Raw genomic sequence first — 9661 nt, 5'->3', positions numbered from 1 at the left:
TTATAGGATTATCAAACCAACATTTTAGCTGTACTTGAAATAAGTTTCCCAGTTTCCAAAGTTGTCATTATGGCAGAATAAACACTGTGACTCAACAATTGGGCAGCTAATTTAACCTTCATTTTTTCGAAAGAATTCGGATTGATGTGCTTATCACTCAGTTTCAATAAGGCCTTTCCTGTTTTGCTCCTTTTATCAAGATCATAAACTTTTCGAATGTCAGAAAAACATATGAAGTGCCCATTAAATATGAAACTATTGTTCAAAAAATTGTTTCTAACGCATTTCAACAGATGGGGAGCATAAAAAAATAGCATAATATTTTTTCTCATTATGAAAAAAATAAGGTTAGCTTTTGTTAACCCCCAAATACTTTATGAGTTTCTGATTGGTAACTGATAAATCACATACTACGCCTATAGTGTCTAGTTTTGTCCCACTAAATTTTTCCAATGCCTTGATAAGTATTCACCATAAAGAATCATATGACACCCCACCATTCGATACAAGGTAGGCAATAGGAACTTTCCAATTGCTATAGATTCCTCTGATCATGTGAACTAGAGCTTCACTGGCAGGGAAAGGCTTTCTCAATTAAATCTGTTTTCATGTTGTACTCAAGATTCCTCTTAATAGACATTTCGTCGAACATCAGAATACATTTCTTCTCGTAAGGTAGCATTGTATCCGCCTTTAAAGTAAGGTGCATAAAATTTTTTTTATTGAATCCAGGTTTGCAACGGAAATTGGCTATCCATGATTTCACTGTTGATATTGCTGGCAAAATAAACCCTTTTTGTCGCAATTATCTGTAGGTCATTTATAAAATAATGTCAGGGCAGTTTTCTTTTCAGATAGTAACCATGGGGATTTCATCTTATGTCGTAATTGCATAATCACAAGAGATTTTGTAAAATTCGTGAGAGTTCCTTCTCCATACAAAACGTTCGCAGAGAGTTGCGTTTTCATAATGCTTTTTTTTTGTAGCTCTCAATTGAGTATTCAGGTTATTGCCTTTTTCCTAGCATTGGTTAGTTCCTTTCTCAACCGTTCATTTTCTTCTTGCAATGACAGTCTTCTACCTCTAATTCCCATAGAACAAGATAGAAGGTTCTGTAACTCTTTCAACCACTCTTCATCTTCATGTTTACTGATAGAACTATGTGTCATGTCAATGTTTCTGGAATGAATCGGGGCAATAAAATCACTATTTGAATATGTTTGTGGATGTGAGGAAACATTCAATTGGATTATTTGTTCATCCAAATTTTCCCTATCCGAATCACTTTCTGAACCTTCATAATTTTTGTAGCGGAATGGTACAACAGTAGTAGGCAATCTTTTAGATTGACTAATATTTTCACTGGAATGTTTGCTGCAGATCAGCTTATTTCTTAGTGATTTCTGGCTTAGGTTTGCCAAAACAGCATTATCTTAAATAAGGAACATCAATGTTAACATACATATTTATTGTAATGGTTATGGTAAAGTATTTTTTTATGTTCAAAAACTTGAATTTATTTCAATAACGGGCATTAATGGAATAACGACTAGTAGTAACCTTATTTGGAATTTCCCTAATTGTATCTTATATCATCGTCGGAATGACAGCTTCTGCATTGAGCCAGTCTTTATTCATAATAACTTTCATAACTTATTATATAATATAGGCGATATAAGCAATATTAATAACTATCTCATTGCGATTCACATTCACGCCAATACACAGGCGCATCCCAAGACTGAATGCAAACAGCACTGAATTAACTGAAACGGATCGTGTGAAAACACTGAGACTGAAATTGAACTGAGAAGTGTTATGACCATGTAAAAGGACCTTAGCTTGTTAGTTGATTTTCATTAATGATTGTTTTATTTGAAAAAAAGTGAAAGAGAAGTGCTCGTTTGCCATTTGTCCATAATTAACTCAATGTTTTCAAATTTTTTTTGAATTTTTGAAAGATAGATAAAATTGACGTGTCGACTTTTCTTTAAGTCTTTATCAAAATTTGATATTGACACTGACAATTTGCATATTAGTATTGATCAATAGATCACCTTCATCATGAATATCAAAATAAGAATAAAATCAAACTAAAACTATGTTTTAATAAGAAAAATTAATTTTTCCTTAGTCCTTACGTCTCAAATCTATAGCAATAGTCAATTAAATTATTTGTAGTTTTATTAGAATTTACAAAATTATATAACAAGTGCCTTGTAAAAATTGTGACGCTGTCTACATAGGGCAGACATCTTATTATTTAGAAAATAGACTAAGAGGTCATCAAGATTTAGAAACATAAACATATCAAAAGGACTAAGATATAAGAAATTAAAGAAATATAAATTTATTTACCTTGGATCTATTATCTTGCTGATACTCTTGTATGTTTGCACTTTATTGTTTTAGCTGCCAAATTATTTGTGGTCGGAAGAATTTCAAGTTAAATTGATGTCTGAATTTTTTAAAACATTTGATCAATTGAGGAAAGAGGATTGGTTCATATGGAATTTTTCAGATTTTAAAACAGGAAATGGTATGTGAATATATTCATTTATTATAATTGGGTGGTTCACTTCACACTTTTGCTACTATGATTATATTGTTAGTTTTCACCACATCCTGAAAGTGTTACATTAAGTGATTTGTTAATGATTATCTGATCTCAAGCGAGGGCTTGTGAATATCTTCACACGTAATCCATTTCTATCGATATGGTACAATTGAAGGAATTAGTCTACATCATTATACCCCAGATATAGTCGTAACAATTCATCTAAGGAACGTGATCTCAACAAAGCAAAAACCTATTTTTGACCCACGGTCATATGTACAACAATTTGGGATTATGAAAGCTGTACGTTTTATAAATTTCGCGCATTACTTTGTTATATTTACTTTATGTCAACTATGTATCCTTCTCTTTTTAGAAAAATTTACATCTCCCATTTCAGTAATTGTGACTCAGTGTATGCTACTTGATAGAGAGCAAGATTTGTTGGGCTATTTGATTGAAGCACTATTGTAAATGTAACTTTTTTGTCTTCTGTGGTAAATCAAACCTTCTTGTTGGTGACAGCTTGACAGCCTTGATGCAACGCCAAGAGCCTTGGATAATGTAAAATAAAATATGCAACCTTTTGTCCCTGCAAGATATTATATGCTTCATATCTATCTACTTTATTGAATTTTTTCATTTTATCTACCTAGGAAATTTGCTTTTTTAGATATAAGGAGAGTGGGAGGAAACAAAAAAGGAATTTTCACAAGACAGCGTCAACATAAAAATAGTGCACATTTCTTGGGGAAAAGGTACCTATTGGTCCCTTGCCAACAAATTAAATAATGTTGACCTGCCGACAGATCTTGATGATTATGTTATTTCGGACAACTGAATAAATACTAGATGTTTTTTATGTGTTTCATTTCTTCCAGATTTTTGGTTTTCATCTTTTTTTTAAAAAAAACTAAACTTACATAAAATTTAAATCACAAAAAATCAATCCTGGTAATAGTAAAATATGAAAATACCTGGTTATTTTTAAAGTATAATTTAATATTTTCATACTGTAAATTGTTAGGTTTTTTTCACATAGTAAATAATAACGATAAAATATATTCCATACATATGGACCGCATTGTATAACGGCTTCCATCAGATTTATATTTATATTGGTCGCTTCCAATTCATGTCAAAATTTATCCTGTTATATACAAATAGTAATAAACTTTTTTGAACTGAAGTAACATTTCAATACCAACGATAGTTGAAATCTATTCGCTGCTTTTCGTCGGGAAAACGCCAATTACCCGTTTCTTGAAATTGTCGATATGAATGAGAAACTATTCCTCGGCAGTTGTACCTAAAACTTTTTTTTCTATTTTTTTTTTAAATTTTTGTCATTTTCAAGGAAAAGTCGAATAACCAAAGACATCTTTTCAACAATGTTATTTAAAAAGTTACAAGAAATCAAGAGTTGGCTATGAACTCTAACCATGAAATTTGAAAATGGACAATTCAGTTCTTCTAGTAATTGAAATGTTATAATTTTTTTAAATTAGTGGTAAATTTTCTTCTAGGTAACAAGTTGGTTCGTTATTGGTGTAAGGTTTGTGGAAGAAAACTCTAGAAGAAGAGTGAAAGAATATAGGAGAAGATTCCTTCCATTTATTTTCACTGTATATAATTTTGCAAATCAAACTTTGATACTCAAATAATGTTGATTCAGTGTTTAATATAAAAGCAGAACAAAGTGCGAAATATCATAACTAGTGTTAGTGTTAATTGTAATAATTGTAATACAATTCAACTCAGTAAAACTGTTAGTGTTGAGACATTCATAATAATTAAGAATAGAATTAAATTATTATTCTTGTGTATATCCAATAGATACTTCGTATTCCAAAGTTTACTTGGTCGACTCTCTCTATTTTTTTAATGATTCTTATGCATGTTTGTTATTATTATCATTAAAACAGTCATTTGAGATCTCTGTATTAGATTTAATTTACCCTAAACTTCATTTTACAAAGCTGCATATTTTATAGAAATTCTATTATGCAACAAATTTACATAAGAATGTTTTTGGAGGAATGTTTGATATCAATTTTCAAAAAATATTGATATCATCGACAAATTGATTTCCGACGCCCGTAATTTTCCTACAAGATATGCAGCAATATCGCGCTGTCACGTGCCAGTATTTGAAAAGCAGTGATAATATTTATTGATCCTCATTTTAAATATTATAGAAAGATTAGATTGGATGTTTTAATTTTTTTGTATTGGTAAATGAGAAAATTCATAAACACAATCATTTTAATTTGAGTATTGTTTAATATTCTCTACCTTATTCCAAATAAATAGCTCATATCAAGTGAATATGTTACCTTATTTTTATGAGGTTTTATGAGAGGGAGCACCACAATATAACATCATATATCAGTGAGAGAACATTTCAACATAATAACAAAATTTTCTTCCTAAAATTGGTTGAAACATAAATTTATTGCAACTCTTGCACTACATTTATTTTGATATTTCCATGAACAAAAATGAAGTAAGCATATATTACGGGGACTCAATAATAACCGGAATAGCATTGACGTAGGTGAAATTTTTTAATACGTATTTCTAATTACTAATTCAATACGTCTGTGATGACAACGTGGATTGTTCTGTTACTCTACAGAGATTCGCAAGAGTTACTTAATTTTTTTTCCTATTTTATGGTGTTAAGTTTAAGTGAACAACGTGCAGCTATGACATTTTGTTTTATACTTTGTAAAACTCAAATGTGCGAGTGATTTCCGCTGATTAAAAGAGAAGATTGATGAGAAACCTCCTTGTGAACGCCTTTCAACAATCCGAATCTACCTAAACATTCAAGAAATTTGAGTGTTGTGCTCGCAATAACGTCGAGTAACAATTGATAAACTGTCAATGGATAGTGAGTTATATTGGAGCTCTAGGCATAGAGATTGAGAGATTGGGTTAACACATGTCTCACTTTGAAACAAATAGCTTGTAACTGATCATCAGTATAAGCCTAAATCAAAGCAACAGTCAAGTCGGAAGATGCAATCGTTGAAAATATGTCGTCAAGTCTAATCCAAGCAATTCGCTTTTTATGCCAAGGGTGTAGTTCATGTAGTTTGTTTTCCAAGGTCAAAGCGTCAATCAAACCTTTCATATGGAAAGGTTAATATAATATAACTCAATAAGTCGTGTGACTAACACACAGATGGCGCTGCCTTTGTCGAATCGATGTTTATGACGTATCCATTCATTAAATTTTAAAATAATACACAGCGTCTTGCAGACTAAAAATACTAGTGTCCGTTATTTGTTCACTTTATACGCGTGCATGTTTATGTTTTGTCGGTGAGTGTGACAAGATGAAACTTGCAACTAGCCCTGTGGAACGCAAGAACTTGCTGTGATTTATACTTTTTGTACCAAGACATCTTTTTTTAAAGTTCGCATACGAATTGTATGGTGTATGGTGTAAGTTTAAAATTGATAAAACCAGGAAACTATCTGTTGAAACTCGTGCATTAGTCTTCACAGTCTAGGCAAAAGTAACCTCATCATTGCCGCCGAGTTACAAGTACCTCGATGTACTGTGAAAAAATATGCATCTACTAGGAGCTTTGGCGATAGAAAACGTTCATGACGGCCCCGAAAAACGACAACCGCTAAAGATAAATGTATTGTATCGATCAGTAAACGTGATCGACAATTCACGGGCCCAGATCAATTAATCAAAGGATCTGCCTTCGTATACTTCTACAGTGAAAAGGAGATTGGGAGAAATTGACCTTTTTGAAAGGATGGCAGTGAAGAAACCTCTTTTAAGACATCAAAATAAAGTTATGAGGTTGCAGTGGGCTAAAAAACATAAATATTGGACGCAAGAAAAGTGGAAGTAAGTTTTATGGAGTAGGTCTGAGCTTAGAGTTTTTAGTAACTAGAGAACAGTGTTTGGTCGGTGATCGTTTGGGGATGCTCTGTAGGAAGGACGACTGATGACTTGTTTAAAATTTAAGAGATTTTAATAAAAGAAAGCTATAAAAAATATTAAATGAACATGTAGTGCAATCTGGTAGCGCCTGATCGGCAGAAAATGTATCTTCTATTATGACAATGATCCGAAGCTTTCCTCGAAGCTGTATCTGAGAGAAATGGAAAGGAAAAATGTACTGAAAGTAATATCACAGTCTTCCCAGCTCAACTCGATTGAGTTGTGGGACAAATTAGACAGGGAAGTCAGAGAGCAATGTCCTACTTCCACTTCACATTTTTGAAATACTCGAATGGAACCAAATAGATGACGATTATTTGTCGTTAAAATTGTTACAGAGAATGCTAAAATTGTGCACTGATGACAAGAGCAAAAGGAGGTTACATCGATGATCGAAAATTCAAATATGTAACAATTACAGATTGTAGTTTTAGTGTATTATAAGCGATCGTATTGTTTTTATTTGTTGTCTATCAGGAAAAATATAGGGCGGGCAAAAACAGTTGACCGGTAGTGTATATATAAGTAAGATCCGAACGCAATTAATATATACAATAGTAATTTTATGTGAATTAATAAGATTGACAGTTTACTATTTTTTTCCCTTGAGTAATTTTTTGTTTCCCACCACTGACGTATGAAATTATTGGTTAATTACTTACGATTTGCTCCCTCACGTTCAATGATTCCAGGCTTTTTTAGGTGATCCTCCTAAAATCTAGTTAAAAATCTGATAGAAAACTATCAATACCTACTTTTTTGCATTACAGACTTGTTTATAAATCTTGCCATGAAAATTGTCAATCATACATTTAAAAAAAAAAACGACTTTGCTTAGACTACCGGCAACATTGTAATGAAATTTTTCCACGTGAATAAGATCCCATCGATGGAATGAATAGATGTTAAAAATTAACCGGTATATCTTGATTTTCTCCATGTGTGCCATAGAAAGCTGTCATTTATTGCCATATAACTCAACAATATTCAATATTTTGAAACCTTTTTATTTGTGAAATTAACTACTGTTGATCAAAATGTACTTAACTGTTGAATATTCATGATCTCAATCTTACCAAGTAAAGATACTTTGAAGCCATTGTTAAGATACTGAAAATGTATGACCAAAAACATTATTGCTAGAAGGCCAATAACAACAAGAACCATTAATAAAGAGAATACTACATATAAAAATAATTGTAATAGTAATACGTACGTGGTATTCGACGGATGTAAGATTCTTTTTCTTTATATTATTTGCTGAACAAATTTTTTTTCACTCACTGTAACAATAGTCCAGGGTTTGTATGATTTTGAAGCTCCGGGCGCTCCACTATATGTTTACTCCCATAATGCACATTAGAGATGTAATGAGAAGTCACAAGTCAAAGGGTATTCATTACTAACACTCATTTCAAGTTAAAGTTTAATAGAATCTTTGGGTAAAAGATGAATCAGTTTTCACATTCTATCTGGGAATTTAAATGTTGACGTGTAAGTGAGGATAATAGAAGATTTATTTCTAAACGAACTAATTCTTTATTTTTTAGGATCGCTGATGCAGAAGCTGCTTGGTCATTCAATTTTAGTCCTTTGAACTACAGAGTTTGGTCAAATCTGAAGAAAAAATCAATGCTACAGAGGTAGATTCATATCAAAATTGGGAAGACAGAATTTAACTTTCATGACCACATAGTTAATATCCAACCGTTTAAAAAATTAATGGAATTTCTAGAAAAATGATAGACTCTGTATTCGTGAAAATATTGGTTATGAAACGGCGCCAAATGTCGGCTTTATTTCTGTGAAACATTGCCAAACACTTGATGGAAACATCTTCACTATCGAACGCAGCACCCATCTTGCACACAGCTATCTCATGTCCGAATTTTCGATGTACCGCACTTTTTGAAATGCCTACTATATCTACTAGCTCGAGCACTTTCAGTCGACGATCATCCAGTATTGCTTTGTGGATTTTCTTCAACATTTCTGGAGTCATCACCTCATATGGTCGACCACTGCGATGCTGGTGTTTACAGACGCTACCCAATATTTTACTGTTGATAACAAAGAAGCAGTCTCACCCAGAGTAGAATCTAGTGCAGCTTTTATATTGGTTCGGCTAACGCTTTTAAAATAAAAGTATTGTATCACATAAGGATGACCAATTTTTTCCACAAATTCACCGAAAACTTCCAAAATTGATGGCTGCCAAATAAATACTAAACAACGTGGCGTCTTCAAATTTGAAACATTTGTTGTAAGGGTTATGTACTTTTTAATACAGTTATATTTTTCAAGCAACTACTGCCATCTATCTGGGAATTTAAATGTTGACGTGTACGTGGAGATAATAGAAGATTGGTTGAGATGCAGAAGCTGGTTGGTCATGCAATTTTAGTCCTTTGAACTACACAGTTTGGTCATATCTGAAGAAAAAATCAATGCTACAAAGGTAGATTCATATCAACAATGGGAAGACAGAATTTAACTTTTATGAACACATAGTTAATATCCAACCGTTTAAAAGATTAATGGATTTTCTAGAAAAATGATAGATTTTGTATTCGTGAAAATATTTCGAAAGCTACCTCTATTTGAATTTTATTTCATGTTCTTAGTTTTAGTTTATTTTTTTGTAGTTGATAACTTTCTCATCACTTTATAGCACCATCGGTTTTTTACTTCATCATTTTCAAATCAAAATATGCCCAAAATGGTATTCAATTTTACCACTAGGACCTTTTTATTGTAAAATTGAAGGATGTTTGAAATCTCTTGAAATTTAAATCGATAAATCTAGCGCTCTATAAATATAATAATATAAATACATAAAAAAAATCCATGGGATGTAATAGCTTCCAAGACATTTTCGTATATAATTTCATTACAGTGTTGCCAGGAGCCTCAGCGAAATTGTAAAAAATGTGTAAAAATTCTTTTTCTTCCACGCCTTTTCAATATTTCACTAAGCAAACCCCAATTATTTCTCAATTTTCCACCAAAATTACAAACTAACAGTAAGTGGGATACATTTTCAATGACATACTTACATTTTCCAGATAGTTTGTGAATTTCTTACAGTTTACTCATGGAATTTACAATGGAATTTGATATAAGTGTTTTGTTG

This window comes from Diorhabda carinulata, chromosome 4, assembly GCF_026250575.1.
Source record: "Diorhabda carinulata isolate Delta chromosome 4, icDioCari1.1, whole genome shotgun sequence".
NCBI classification, from domain to species: domain Eukaryota; kingdom Metazoa; phylum Arthropoda; class Insecta; order Coleoptera; family Chrysomelidae; genus Diorhabda; species Diorhabda carinulata.
This window is presented reverse-complemented; position numbering follows the sequence as displayed.